We start from the raw sequence: 16,576 nt of genomic DNA on the forward strand, positions 1-16,576 counted from the left end.
CAATAGTGACGGAAGAATGTTTGCATAGATGATGAACATTTGTGAATGTAAGACTGAGGCAGTGATGCATTACGTATTTCAGATAACACCATGCTTACATAATGGCTAAAAATCTTTCGCGCACTATTGAAAACACCATAAAAACAAGATGAGCTTTTATTTTTGAGAAAATGTGTATATAAACAATGAGGTGATAAGTCATGGGATAGTGATATGCACGTATACAGAACGAAAGTACTATTACGTGCACAAGGTGTAAAAGGGCAGGGTATTGGCGGAGCTGCCGTTTGTACTCAGGTAATTCATGTGAAAATATTATCGAAGTGATTAAGACCGTATGACGGGAATTAACAGACTTTGAATGTGAAATGGTAGTTGGAGTTAGACTCATGGGACATTTCATTCAGAGACCCACAGTATCAAGTGTGTTCCGGGAATAGCATATTTTAAGCATTACCTCTCACCACAGACAACGCAATGGCCAACGGCCTTCGCTTAAAGAGCGAGGGCAGCGGCGTTTGAATAGAGCTACCAGTCCTAACAGACAAGCAGTACTGCCTGAAATAACCGTAGAAATCAATGTAGGGCGTACAACGATCGAATCCGTTAGGATAGTGTGGCGAAATTTGACGTTAATGGGCTATGGCAGCAAATGACCGAGGCAAGAAACTTTGCTAAGAGCACGACATCACCTGCAGCGCCTCTCCTGGCCTCGTGACCATACCGATTGGACCCTAGACGACTGGAAAACTATGCTGTGGCCACGTGAGCCCCGATTTCACTTGGTAGGAGCTGATTGTAGTGTTCGATTGTGTCGCAGACTCCACGAAGCCATGGACCAACGTTGTCAATAAGACACTGTGCAAGCTGGTGGTGGCTCCATAATGGTGTGAGCTGTGTTCACAGGGGACCAACGGCCTTGCCGCAGTGGTAACAGCGGTTCCCGTCAGATCACCGAAGTCAAGCGCTGTCGGGCTGGGCTAGTAATTGGATGGATGACCATCCGGTCTGCCGAGCGCTGTTGGCGTGCGGGGTGAACTCAGCCCTTGTGAGCCAAACTGAGGAGCTACTTGACTGAGAAGTAGCGACTCCGGTCTCGGAAACTGACACACGGGTGGGAGAGTCGTGTGCTGACCTCAAGCCCCTCGATATCCGCGTCCAGTGACGCCTATGTGCTGAGGATGACACGGCGGCCGGTCGGTCCGTTGGGCCTTCGTGGCCTGTTCGGAAGGAGTTTAGTTTAGTGTTTACAGGGAATAGACTGGGTGCATAGGTCCAATTAAACCCATCATTGACTGGAAATGTTTATGTTCGGCTACTTGGAGATCATGTGCATGCGTTCGGGAGCTTCATATTCCCAAAAAGGATGCAATTTTTATGAATGAGAATGCTACATGTCGCCAGGTCACAGTTGTTTGCAACTGGTTTGTAGAACATTCTGGACAATTGGAGTGAATCAATTGGTGATCCACATCGCTTGACGTGTATCCCATCGAACATTTCTGGATCGTAATCCAGTGGCCAGTTTGTGCACAATATTCTTCACCGGCAATTCTTTCGCGATTGTGGACGGCTATAGAGGCAGCATGGCTCTGTATTTCTGAAGGTGACTTCCAACAACTTGTTGAGTCTATGCCACGTGGAGATGCTGCCGGGAAAAAGCAGATGCTCGCGATATTAGGAGATATCCCATACTTTTGTCACCTCAGTGTATATATGATGACGTTTACACTCTATCACTGCCTTGGAAAGGATTATCAGTACCGTACTATGGCAAGGTGTAGAGAAAACAACTTATCAGATATAGACGAGGTGAATTATCTGATGAAAACAATTAAAAGTACAGAAATACAATGAAATTCTTTTGAATATCTTATGCTAATACTATATTTAACATTTAGAGATGTGAGATCGAAGTCTTACGTCTTCTTGTAATTAACAGACTCGAATTTTTCGATTTAGTTAAATGAGTAGCTGCACCGTTGTTCGGAATCCACGTTAAACTGCAGGTCCCCCTACAACTGGTTGTGTCAGGTTGTTCAAAGGTCGGAAGAAGGCAATAGCGTAACACTTCTAACAGTAACATGCATAGCAGCGTGGTGTTCGATACAACCTTCGCGTTAATGACAGCTTTACCTGCAGAGACAATTATTGCATAAATGACTACAGCTATTGAAGGAGAGGAAAGAAATGCAGAAAAATATTCCTCCCCGTCTACTATGTAACGAAACAGATTCCATATCATCCGGGTAGCCAACAGTAATATATTTTCGGTGTCCATTGCGTGGAGTATCAATGGATAAAATTCAAGTTTAACGACTATACAATATCTTCAACATATGTACACAGACGAGCCAAAACATTATAACCATCTGTTTAATAACTTGTTTATCCGTCTTTGGAAAGAAATATATCACTGATTTTGCGTGTCAGGTATCCGGCAGTTCGTTGGTAGGTTTATGGAGATACGTGTGATTAGTTGTCTAAGCACAGGTCATGTAACTCTCGTAAATAACGGCCGGTGATTTGTGTACGAGTGATGGAGCCCGATACCGACTCAGATGGGTTCCATGGGACTTACATCAGATGAATTTGGTCGCCGAGACATCAACCTGAGTTCACTATAATGCTCCTCAAACCACTGTGGCACTGTTCTGGTTCCGAGACAAGGGCAATTTTGCTGCTGCACGATGACGTCGTCTTCGGTCAAGACATAAAGCGTGAAGGGATGAAGGTGGTTCGCAGCTGTCAGCGTGTCTTCGATTATTACCAAAGATTCCATGCAAGCGCATGAGAATGTCTCCCACAGCATAATACTTTTCTCACCAGCCTGCTTCCGTGGCGCGCTGGACGTTTCGAGCAGCCGTTCACCTTGATGATGAGGTCTGTGGAGACGTCCATCGACCTACTGTACCAAAAATTTGGCTCATCCAAAGACCCAACACGTTTCCATTGGCCAACTGTCGAATACTGATGATCCCGTAATTGACTATCTCGTTGGGTCAACATGCGAACATATATGGGTAGTCTGCTGCGCATATGTGCTCTGAAACACTTGTGCGTGCACCGGCATTGTGCTCGTTCAGCAGAGATAAGACAGATCACCATCTATCCTACTTTACAGAGCAAACAAGCCTCCAAACTCCACGTCCTATGAAGAGTCGTGGACGTCCAACCATTTAGCGCCTAGTGGTGGTTACATTGTCCTTTTACTTGTTTCCGTATACGCTTACTACAGCAGCACATTAACACTCCACTAACTTCGCCGTTTTCGAAATACTCGTTCACACGATCTGCATAATAATAATCTGCCCTTTGTCAAAATTGCTTATCTCAATGGACTTCCCCAATTAGAGCCCATACCTTTACCCGTGGTCTAGGGTAACGACTTCGATTAGTAATCAAAGCGTCCTTGGTCCCCGTACCGTAATCCGCTAACGCATAAATTTCGATTAGTAATTAGTATCGGCGGCCAAAGACTTGGCATAAGAAGTCATCCTCATTCTGCCAACGGTCTTTTCAAAGAGAGCGGAAGAGCGGACTCTCATGTCCTTGGGGTGGAAAACCGCCCCTAAAGGCGGAAGAATCAGCAATGATCAATGACATGAGGATGCAGAAGACAATGGAAAGAACTGCACTAAAGACACATAACGTGTATCCACAGAACATGTGGCCTGTAACTGAAAAAGTGTCATGAAGATCTCTCCGTTGTCATAAGATACCGGAACAGTCCCCCATTCGGATCTTCGGGAGGGGACTGCCACGGAGGAGGTGACCATGAGAAGAAAAAATAATAACCAACAAAAGGATTATGTTGTACGAGTTGTGGCGTGAAATATCGGAAGCTTGAACGTGGTGGGGAAATTAGAAAGTCTGAAGAGGGAAATGCAAAGGTTCAGTCTTGATTTAGTAGCCGTTTGTGAAGTGAAATGGAAAGAAGACAAGGATTTCTGGTCAAATGAGTACAGGATAATATCAACAGTAGAAGAAAATGGTGTAACGGGTGTAGGATTCTTTACGATAGGAAGGCAGGGCAGCGAGTGTATTATTACAGTTCAGTGATAAGGTTCTTTTTATCAGAATCGACAGCAAACCAGCACCGACAATGAAAGTATACATGCCGACGTCGCTAGCTGAAGATGAATCCATAAAGAAAGTATATGAAGATAATGAAAGACTAATACAGTACGTAAAGGTGATGAAAATTTAATAGCCATGGGAGACTGGAATGCATTTGTTGTGGAAGGAGCAGAAGTAACGGTTACAGGAGAATATGGACTTGGGACAAGGAATGAGAGAGGAGAAACTTTAATTGAATTCTGTAATATACACTCCTGGAAATTGAAATAAGAACACCGTGAATTCATTGTCCCAGGAAGGGGAAACTTTATTGAAACATTCATGGGGTCAGATACATCATATCATCACACTGACAGAACCACAGGCACATAGACACAGGCAACAGAGCATGCACAATGTCCGCACTAGTACAGTGTATATCCATCTTTCGCAGCAATGCAGGTTGCTATTCTCCCATGGAGACGATCGTGGAGATGCTGGATGTAGTCCTGTGGAACGGCTTGCCATGCCATTTCCACCTGGCGCCTCATTTGGACCAGCGTTCGTGCTGGACGTGCAGACCGCGTGAGACGACGCTTCATCCAGTCCCAAACATGCTCAATGGGGGACAGATCCGGAGATCTTGCTGGCCAGGGTAGTTGACTTACACCTTCTAGAGCACGTTGGGTGGCACGGAATACATGCGGACGTGCATTGTCCTGTTGGAACAGCAAGTTCCCTTGCCGGTCTAGGAATGGTAGAACGATGGGTTCGATGACGGTTTGGATGTACCGTGCACTATTCAGTGTCCCCTCGACGATCACCAGAGGTGTACGGCCAGTGTAGGAGATCGCTCCCCACACCATGATGCCGGGTGTTGGCCCTGTGTGCCTCGGTCGTATGCAGTCCTGATTGTGGCGCTCACCTGCACGGCGCCAAACACGCATACGACCATCATTGGCACCAAGGCAGAAGCGACTCTCATCGCTGAAGACGACACGTCTCCATTCGTCCCTCCATTCACGCCTGTCGCAACACCACTGGAGGCGGGCTGCATGATGTTGGGGCGTGAGCGGAAGACGGCCTAACAGTGTACGGGACCGTATCCCAGCTTCATGGAGACGGTTGCGAATGGTCCTCGCCGATACCGCAGGAGCAACAGTGTCCCTAATTTGCTGGGAAGTGGCGGTGCGGTCCCCTACGGCACTGCGTAGGATCCTACGGTCTTGGCGTGCATCCGTGCGTCGCTGCGGTCCGTTCCCAGGTCCACGGGCACGTGCACCTTCCGCCGACCACTGGCGACAACATCGATGTACTGTGGAGACCTCACGCCCCATGTGTTGAGCAATTCGGCGGTACGTCCACCTGGCCTCCCGCATGCCCACTATACGCCCTCGCTCAAAGTCCGTCAACTGCACATACGGTTCACGTCCACCGCTGTCGCGGCATGCTACCAGTGTTAAAAGACTGCGATGGAGCTCCGTATGCCACGGCAAACTGGCTGACACTGACGGCGGCGGTGCACAAATGCTGCGCAGCTAGCGCCATTAGACGGCCAACACCGCGGTTCCTGGTGTGTCCGCTGTGCCGTGCGTGTGATCATTGCTTGTACAGCCCTCTCGCAGTGTCCGGAGCAAGTATGGTGGGTCTGACACACCGGTGTCAATGTGTTCTTTTTCCCATTTCCAGGAGTGTATTTCAGCTAGTAATAGCAAATATCCTGTTCAAGAATCGCAAAAGGAGTACACACGCTTGGAAAAGGTCGGTTGATACGGGACGATTCCAGATAGATTACATCATGATCAGACAAACATTTCGAAATTAGATACTGTATTGTGAGGCGTACCCAGGAGTAAATAACCGCGCGGAGTAGCCCCGCGGTCCGCGCGGCTTTCCCCGTCGGAGTTTCGAGTTCTCCGTCGGGCAAGTGTGTGTGTGTCGTCCTTAGCGTAAGTTAGTTTAAGTTAGATCAAATAGTGTGTAAGCTTAGGGACCTATGACTTCAGCAGTTTGGTCCCATAACACCTTACCACAAATTTCCGATTTCCAGGAACAGATATAGACTCAGATTACAATTTAGTAATCATGAAGAGTAGGCTGAATTTTAAGAGATTATTCAAGGAGAATCAATACGCAATGAAGTGGGACACGGAAGTATTAAGGAATTACGAGATAAGCTTGTAGTTCTCTAAGGCTATAGATACAGCAATAAGGAATAGTTCAGTAGGCAGCACAATTGAAGAGGAATGGACATCTCTAAAAAGGTCAGTCACAGAAGCCGGAAAGAAAAACGTAGGTACAAAGTAGGTAACTGCAAAGAAACCATAAGGTACAGAAAAAATACTCCAGTTGATCGATGAAGGAAGGAAGTACAAAACTTTTCAAGGCAATTCACGAATACAGAAATACAAGTCGCTGAGAAATGAAATAAATAGGAAGTGAAGGGATGCTAAGACCAAATGGATGCATAAAAAATGTGAAGAAATCGAAAAAGAAATGACTGTCGGAAGGACTGCTCAGCATATAGGAAATTCAAAACAACGTTCGTTGAAATTGGAAGCCAGGGGGTTAACTTAAGAATGCAACGGGAGTTCCACTGCTAAATGCAGAAGAGAGTAAGTCGAAGGTCTCTATGAGGGGGAAGACTTGCCTGTTGCGATAGAAGAAGAAACAGAATTCGATTTAGAACAGATAGGGGGATCCAATATCAGAATCAGAATTTAAGAGAGCTTTGGAGCACCTAAGATCAAATAAGGCAGAATGGGTGGATAACCTTCCATTAGAATTTCCAAAATCTTTGACAAAGTGACAACAAAACGACTATTCACGTTGGTGTCTAGAATGTATTAGTCTGGCGACATTCTTAAGTAAAAATACTATCCATACAATTCCGAAGGCTGCAAGAACTGAAAAATGCGAGAATTATTGCATAATCACCTTAATAGCTCACACATCCAAGTTGCTGACAAGAATAATATACAGAAAAATGGAAAAGAATATTGAGTATGTGTTAGATGACAATCAGTTTGGCTTTAAGAAAGATAAAGCCACCAGAGGCAATGATGACGTTGCGGATGATAATTGAAGCAAGACTAAAGAAAAACGAAGATACGTTCATAGGATTTGTCGACCTGGAGAAAGCGTTCGACAATGTAAAATGGTACAAGATGTTCGAAATTCTGAGAAAAATAGAGGTAAGCTATAAGGAGAGACGAGAAATATATAATGTGGAGAAGAGCCAAGACGGAATAATAAGAGTGGACGACCAATTCATGGTGAAAGGATATCAGTGATACGATTCGCTGATTTATTGCTATCCTGAGTACAAGTGGTGGTGGTGGTTAGTGTTTAACGTCCCGTCGACAACGAGGTCATTAGAGACGGAGCGCAAGCTCGGGTTAGGGAAGGATTGGGAAGGAAATCGGCAGTGCCCTTTCAAAGGAACCATCCCGGCATTTGCCTGAAACGATTTAAGAAAATCCACGGAAAACCTAAATCAGGATGGCCGGAGACGGGATTGAACCGTCGTCCTCCCGAATGCGAGTCAAGTGTGCTAACCACTGCGCCACCTCGCTCGGTTGAGTACAAGTGAAGAAGAATTACACGATCTGCTGAATGGAACGGACAGTTTAATGAGTACACAATATGGATTGAGGGTAAATCGAAGAAAGACGAAAGCAATGAAAAGTAGCAGATATGAGAACAGCGAGAAGATTAACATCAGGATAATGGTCACGAAGCAGATGAAGTGAAGGAATTCTTCTTCCTAGGCAGCAAAGTAACCAAAGATTGACGGAGCAAGGACTTCAAAAGTAGACCAGGACTGACAAAAAGGGCATTCCTGGCCAAGAGAAGTTTACTAGAATAGGCATAATTTGGGGAAGAATTTTTTTTACAATGTACGTTTGGAGCATAGCACTGTATGGTAGTGAAACATGGACTGTGGGAAAACCGGAACAGAAGAGAATCGATGCATTTGAGTTATGGTGCTACGGACAAATTTTGAAAATTAAGTAGACTAATAAGGTAAGAAATGAGGAGGTTCTGCGGAGAATCGGAGAGGAAAGGAATATGTGGAAAACACTGACAAGGAGAAGAGAAGGATGATACGACATCTGTTAAGACAGCAGGGAATGACTTCCATGGTACTAAAGGGAACTGTAGAGGGCAAAAACTGTAGAGGAAGACAGAGATTGGAATACATCCAACAAATAAATGAGGACGTAGGTTGCAAGTGCTATTCTGAGATTAAGAAGTTGGCACAGGAGAAGAATTCGTGGCGGGCCGCATCAAACCAGTCAAAAGATTGATAACCAAAGAAAATCTTCGCTACGGTGATCCCCAGTTACGTTACATGCTTTTGTTACCGAGTCCCTGCAAAGCTACTAGGCAGCATCCAGCACGGCGGTGAGCGGTGGTCATCACGTTTTGGTTCATCAGCGTAGACGCCGAGCAAGGTTGGGGGGCTGGGAATCATCCTCACCGGTTCAATAGCCTTGTTAGCAATGCAAACAGAACTTTATCACCGTAAATGAAGCCAAAGCCTTGTTGAAACACAAAATCAGAGAGAAGACTAAATGAACATAAGGAGAGCAACGCCAAAGCATTCAGTGAATTCTAAAATAAAGTCTGAAGATAAGTTATAAGAAGTTTCAGTCATATGTGAAGCAATAGACGGATAAAAATCATCTATACAACGGCTCGGTGTTCATACCGACACCAAGGCGGAAGGTGGCAGAGGGTGCAAACCTGAATTCTTTCTTTCAAAATTGCTTATCTGAGGAAGACTGTAGTACGATTCCTCCTCTCGATCATCGTACAAACGGCTAAGTGACACGTAACTGAGCGCAGAATATAAGAAACAATTTAAATTGCTCAACAGGGAAAGAGACAATTGGACCTGGTGAAATTTCTCTACGATTCTACGTAAGTTATGCGAAATAACTTGCTACCGCATCGACAATCATTTATCGTGGGTCGCTGAAGGAACGATGCGTTCCAAACGTTGGGTAAAAAGTGTCGTCCATTCCCGTTTCCATAGGCAGAACTATAGGTTTATTTCACTCGATTCAATCAGTTTATAGTTAGGATACACACTTTGTGCATATTTCTAATTTCTGGGAGACAGAGAACCTTCTCTGTAGGAACCAAAATGTATTCTGCAAACAGCCACCTTGTGAAACTCTGCTCGCTCTTTTCGTCCTTGAGATCGAGAAAGCTACAAATGACGCCGGCCAGGTCGATGCCTTCTTCGTGGACCGCCGGAAGGCATTCGATATAGATCAGCGGTGCTACAAAGTGAACTACGAAATATGGGACCAGTTTCGTGATTATATTCAGGATTTCTTTAGAGGAAGGTTTTAAGGTGTTGTCAAAGAGCCGCAATTGTAAAAAGACAGAGGTTTTCAGGCTTATCCCAGGGCCCACTGCTGATCCCGATACGTATAAGCTATCCGATGGCTAAAGAAAGAGTGTCTTTGAGACTGTTCTCAGATGATCCAGTTCTAATTTTCGGACGAAACAGCCTTAGGTCGCACACAATCTGATTAACTATTATAGTATCGCTCGTCAGACGCGAGCATTATGAGATAATCGTTGCCCTTTCGGCAACATGTTAGGGGACAAAATCGGCGCCCGCTACTACAAAACACATGAAGTATCCCTCCGCCCGTACAAAGTAAAGCACAAAGTATCCGAGGAATGGTCTAAATTACAAGAGCCGATCAAAAAGTTTCCGTTCGAAGGCAGTGCAGTCCAGAATCTATAAGCGACTCAGACAAAATCAACGTTAGCATTGAGTCAATCGTCCCACCGGCGCATCAGGTTGAAGATTCCCAGCTGGGAAAACTCCGTGTCCTGGTGCGTGAAGAAGTCCGCAACTGCCTGCTGCATATCCTCGTCCGACAGGAATCACCCACCCTTCAGTGTAATTTTTAAGGAACCGAAGGCTTGGGGAGAGTTTAGAGCTTAAGGGCAGGTGCTCTAGTACCTCCCACTTGAGCTGATGTAACTTCTGCGTTACAACATTTGCGATAGGAGACCTTGCGTTGTTATGAAGCACCAGTACCCATCGGCGCATCATTCGATAACGGTTGTTTTCGAAAGACATGCTACCCAGTACACATTCTTCATTATCCGATAGAGGTCTACCGGTGTTTGTCCTTCGACATCCAAGGAAAGAATAATAGCACATTTGTCCTGTTTGGACGCAATCGGTAATAACGTCACTATAGTTCAGATTTCCACATTTGTCGCACGCACGTCGGAAAGATAGGAATGCCAAGCTGATCCGTTGCCTACATGGCGGTGCTTATACAACAGCATCGCAGTCGCGCAGAAACTTTTTCACCGCCCCTTATTTACGGAGAATTCTTCCAGCATTCAGAGTGTAAAACACTGCTGAGTGGCTTTGATACACACTGTACTGAATACATGAATGTAGAGTTTTGTGATGGAGAAACTATTTTGAATAACTGTGTGTCCACTACTGAGGAATTACAACGTTAAAGAACTGTTTGTCCACTGAAGCGAAGTGTAACTGCAATGATTTGCCGATTCTGGCTGTCAGCGAAGAGGTTCGGATTTTCCAGAGTCTCTGCCAGATCAGAAAAACATCGTAACTAATCACGTTGCACTGTATTCTCACAGAGAGGCAAAGCAAGTCTCTGCAATCAGTTTCCAACCAGGAGGCGGCGCCTTGTATCTGCTTAAATTCTCGTAATACGACTCGTTGTCCTGTCATTAACATTCCTAATTTGTGAGCTCGATTTTCTTCGTATCTTGTCACGGAACGGCTAAAGATGTAAATAATTTTTCATTAAGTGTCATTAACTCGAAAACAGGCTGATACAATTAGTTTATATACAGGGTACGCCTTTTATCACTGTAAGCAGTTAGTTAGGTTACCTCTGTAACACATAGCGCTAGCTACGAAATCATTATGTAAGTTGTAAAATTGTAATTGAATTACACATATGCTTATGGACACAGTCAAAAATCGTTGACGTAAACAATAGAACATCACCCATTTATTAAAGAAACTCTATGAACGTGAGAATAAAATCCCCTCTGGCTTCCAGCAAAGTCGAGTGTTGAAACATCCACGATCCTTCGGCAGAGCGCTCCTGGACCATTGTCAAGTGTGACTGACTTGCGTATGGTCGCTGGCCTCGCTCCTTATATAACTGTGGTGCCGGTAAAGACGAAGCCAGCAGCGACCAGGTAGTGTTACCGGTAAACGACGGGAGAGGAGTGCTCTGTCGAAAACTAGTGCGTATCTGACCATTTGACACAGATGAAGGCCAGAGAAGATTTTATTCAGTCATTCTGCCAAGAGACCGTGCACAGATATTGGTTTAATATGTTATCATCCCCATTACGGTCGGAGGAAGGCAATGGCAAAGCACCTCCGCTAGGACCTTGCCTAGTACGGCGGCGTGGGTCTCCGGCGTCGTTCCCCTACGCTCTGTCACGGGGTATGGGACTTCATCATCATCATCATCATCATTATCATGTTATCAAAAAAAATGGCTCTGAGCACTATGGTACTTAACATCTGAGGTCATTAGTCCCCTATAACTTAGAACTATTTAAACCTAACTAACCTAAGGACATTACACACATTCATGCCCGAAGCAGGATTCGAACCTGCGACCGTAGCGATAGCATGGTTCCAGACTGAAGCATCTAGAACCGCTCGGCCACAGATATGTTATCAAATGTTGAAATGTGGGTGAAATCTTATGGGACTTAAGTGCGAAGGTCATCAGTCCCTAAGCTTAATCTGAATAATCCTAAGGACAAACACACACGCCCCTGCCTGCCCGAGGGAGGACTCGAGCCTCCGCCGGGACCAGCCGCACAGTCCATGACTGCACCGCCTTAGACCGCTCGGCTTTAACCCCGCGCGGCGATATGTTATCGAATAGTTATATTTTCATACGTTTCTTCATTATGGGACCTTCAACATATATTATGTCACAATGGGACATTATGTAGGCAGTAAGCTGCTTGATATTTTATTTCTTTATATAAGCTTATTTTGGCTTTATTGCATTGATCAGCACAATTGCAAACAATCGCATTTACGTATATGTCACATAATGTATATTTTATAAAGATTTTTTACACTGGGTGTTGTACTCATGTCCTGACGTTGCAGACGGACATATGTCGATTTTGAGGTCGTTAATTTAGTATATCGTGGGGATAATCTTTAATGTGTACGTATATTTCAAATTCCCTCAAAATATTCATGACTGGACTTAAGAATTATCCTCACGATATGGTAAATGAACAAACCGATTTCAAGCACACACAGTTTTTACAATATTTTATTGAAATTTTATATGGGGACCACGCATAACCGAACAGCAAAGGTTACAGACACATCAATAACAGTTCCGTAGATATACGACCCGCAGTAATATGAATATCTCTGAGTAAACAACTAGCTGTCAAACTTGAATTTCTACGGCTGTCAAATTATTTAAAAAAGTGTATTATAACATAGGTGCAACATCAAATCATCGAACAACCTTAAAATTATATTTTATATAAAATATAAATAAATGTGATTGTTTACAGGTGTAATGATGAAGGCAATAAAGCCGAAATAAGCTTTATAGAAAAAGGAAATATCAAGTAACGTATTGACTACCGATTCTCTGCGTAAGTTATATTTTCATTGGAATCAACGTCGTTGTAAAAGTAAAATAAAAGTTGTTTGCAGATGTATTGATGAGGGTAATAAAGCCGAAACAAGTTTAATACGAAAATAAAATGTCAAGCAGCATACTGACTACTAATTCTCTGTATAAGCTATATTTTCGTTGGAATCAACGTCGTTGTAAAAGTAAAATAGAAGCTGTTGTCCTGGGCGAAACGGTGCTAGGCCATGCGGGGCACAACACCTACGATAATTCCCCGTTAAATAAAATTAAAAAAAACAAAAATTTCTGTTGTCATTCTGATTCTCTGTGCCGCTATCGAAATTGTTTATTATTATTAAACAAAATCTTATTCTTCGACGTTAGAAAATCTAAACTTCCATTGAAACAGGTAAGTAAAAAGCAATGTTCTACTGTTGGAACGCATTTGAACAACCTAAATTGTTATTCTCTAATTAGATAAATAAGGGCAATTTGCACACGGAATAAAAGTCATTCTTCGATATCGTGTCCAATTGCGTTGATATCGTTGCATACAGTTTTCTGTGTACAAGTAAAGCCTGATCGATCTGATCTGCATATACACTATCTGTTCAAAAGTTTACGGACACGCTACTACATGTCACGAGCGGAGAACCCGCCAGTGTAAGAGGTGGGCAATAGTGAGTCGATAGTGAAGAAGCGGTAACACCAGAATAGGTCATTCAGGGCAGGTCGGTGACTTCGAATGTTGACTAGCCATTGGATGTCACCTGAGTAGAAGATTCGTCACGCACATTTGAAGCCTTTTGAAGCAGATCAAGTCGGCTGTTGGTAATGAGAGTGAAGCGAACACTCGAAGGAACAACTAAACCAAGAGAAGGCAGACCTCGTGTACTGGAGGACAGGTACTGTCGGACATTGCAGAGGGCGGTCGTTAAAAGTAGCGTAAAACAGCAGGAAATCAGCAGAGGAAATCACTTGTTAATTCCAAGGTGCTATCAGCAGTACAGCTAATACACTGACTGAGCAACTGTGGGCAGGGAATTAAAATGGGGTAAAATGGACGAACAGCGGTTCATAAGTCACACATTTCTGAAGTCAGTGCTACGCGACGCTTGAGATGGTGTAGAAAGAGCCGCCACTGGACAGTGGATAACTGGAGACGAGTGATTTCGGGTGATGAATCACGCTGTACCCTGCGAAATCCGATGGAAACGTTTGGATTTAGCGAATGCCGGAGAGCGTTGTGTGTCATCATGTGTAGTGCCAACAATGGAGTAAGGAGGACGATGTGTTACGGTATGGGGTTGTTTTTCGTGATTTCGATGTGTTCCCTTTATTGCGCTTAAATAAAATCGCTAAGTTCGGAAGGATATGAACACATTCCACAGCATTACGTACTGCGTACGATGGAGGAGCAGCTCGGAGACGTTGATTGTTTGTAACAGCATGACAGTGCACCCTGTCATAAAGCAGCAGCTGTGAGGGAATGGTGTGTGGACGATAACATTCATGAAGTGGACTGGCATGCCCAAAGTCAGGATCTGGACCAAATGGAATTCCTCTGGGATATGTTAGAATGTCGTCTTCACTCCAGGTCCCAGCGTCCAACATCAGTACCTGCACTAGATTCGGTTCCTGTGGAAGAAAGCAATGCCATTCCTCCACATATCTTCAGACACCTCATTGGAAGTGTCTGTATCAGAAGGGTGGACACACCACATATTAATGGCCTCTAATAGGCGTCCGGATACTTTTGATTGGCTAGAGTACGAGCGATTCCCCCGGGATTCATTACAACTTCCATTACGAGGTATGACAACATTGTTGAATATTAGAAACTGCAGTGCGGTAATGTCTGTTATTAATGACAAAGTGGTTCTGCGATAATTTATGGGAGTTTCGGAGTGGATTTACTTCTAAATTTTGTTGTAGCTAAACAACTAAAACTAAGTCAATCAGATAATTAACCTCCGTCAAAGGCTGTCCGACAACTACCAATATACACTGAAGCGCCAAAAAAAGTGGTATAGACATGCGTACTCAAATACAGAAATGTGTAAACAGCCAGAATATGAAGCTGCGGTCGGCAATGCCTATATAAGACAAGTGTCTACGGCAATTGTTAATCGGTTACTGCTGCTACAAAGCCAGGTTATCAAGTTTTAAGTGCGATTTAACGTGGTGTTATAGGAGGCGCACGAGCGATGGAATACAGCATCTCCGAGGTAGCAATGAAGGGATTTTCCCGAACGACCATTTCATGAGTGTATTGTGAATATCATCAGTCCGGTAAAACATCAAATATCTGACATCGCTGCGACCGGAAAAAGATCCTGCAAGAACGGGACCAACGAAAACTGAAGACAATCGTTCAACGTGACAGAAGTGCAACCATTCCGCAAACTATTGCAGATTTCAGTGCTACACCATCACCAAGTGTCAGCGTGCGAACCATTCAACGAAACATCATCGATATGGGCTTTCGAAGCCGAAGGCCCACTCGTATACCCTTGATGACTGCATGACACGAAGCTTTACGCCTCGCCTGGGCCCGTCAACACCGACGTTGGACTGTTGATGACTGGAAACATGTTGACTGGTCGGACGAATAAACATGTTGCCTGGTCGGACGAGTCTCGTTTCAAATTGTATCGATCGTATGGACGTGTTCGGGTATGGGGACAACTTCATGTATCCATGGAAACTGCTGTCAGCAGAGGACTGTTCAAGCTGGTAGCGGCTCTGTAATGGTGTGGGTCGTGTGCAGTTGGAGTGAAATGGGACGCCTGATATGCCTAGATACGACTCTGACATGTAACACTTACGTAAGCATCCAGTCAGATCACCTACATCCATTCATTATTTTTTCTTATATGAAGATGGTGTCTGTTCTTTCGGACATGTCCGGAAGGACAGACACTATATCCATATAAGTATATAGTTCTGGCAATACCGGCCATGACCTTCTTCTTCTGTGCGGTTGCACACATATTCCCCGAACTCTTACGGGACTTGGTAAGAATGTCTTCCACGAGTAATGAGTGTGTTGGGGTGGGACACTCCGAATGTAGTGTGGACATAGAAGGTGAGAAAGTGAGTCTGGCGGGAGGCGTACGCGAGATAGTCCCTGTAGTCGCGCTACCCTCTGTGCCCTCGGTGGCTCAGATGGATAGAGCGTCTGCCGTGTAAGCAGGAGATCCCGGGTTCGAGTCCCTGTCCTGGCACACATTTTCACCTGTCCCCGTTGATATATATCAACCCTCGTTAGCAGCTGAAGGTATTAATATACCTAATTCTAATTGCATCCATTCACGTCCATTGTGCATTCAGACGCACTGGGCAATTCCAGTAGGCAATTCCAGACACCCCACAAGTCCAGAATTACTACAGTGTGGCTCCAAGAATGCTCTTCTGAGTTTAAACACTTCCGCTGGCCACCAAAGTCCCCAGACATGAACATTATTAGGCATATCTGGGATGCCTTGCAACATACTGTTCAGAAGAGATCTCCACCCCCTCGCACTCTTTTAATTATGGACAGCCCTGACGGATACGTGGTGTCAATTCCCTCCAGAATTAATTCAGACGTTAGTGGAGTCCATGGCATGTCGTGTTGCGGCACTTCTACGTACTCACACTGCCCTACACGATATTAGGCAGGTGTACCAGTTTCCTTGGCTCTTCAGTGTAGAGCACATGGGTAACAGAGACTATGCAGCGGTAGCTTGTCTGGATCCCACTGTACTATACGTTGCAGACTGAATCGAAATGGCGACGACTTTATCAAGCTGTGACTGACTAAAATTAGGAGCCGTTGCCGCAACTGACCTTATTAAGCAATCGTACCTTAGAACTCAGAGCAG

The 16,576-nt window shown here is 44.6% G+C and overlaps 1 protein-coding gene and 1 pseudogene across 1 annotated transcript in view; one reads left to right on the plus strand and one right to left on the minus strand.

Moving 5' to 3' along the window:
* LOC126363134 (CUB and sushi domain-containing protein 3) overlaps positions 1-16,576 on the minus strand; it is a 513,579-nt gene that overhangs the window by 468,014 nt on the left and 28,989 nt on the right. The window lies entirely within an intron of this gene.
* On the plus strand, positions 910-1,027 carry LOC126289675 (5S ribosomal RNA; annotated as a pseudogene).

Source organism: Schistocerca gregaria, chromosome 1 (assembly GCF_023897955.1).
Source record: "Schistocerca gregaria isolate iqSchGreg1 chromosome 1, iqSchGreg1.2, whole genome shotgun sequence".
In the NCBI taxonomy this organism is placed as follows: domain Eukaryota; kingdom Metazoa; phylum Arthropoda; class Insecta; order Orthoptera; family Acrididae; genus Schistocerca; species Schistocerca gregaria.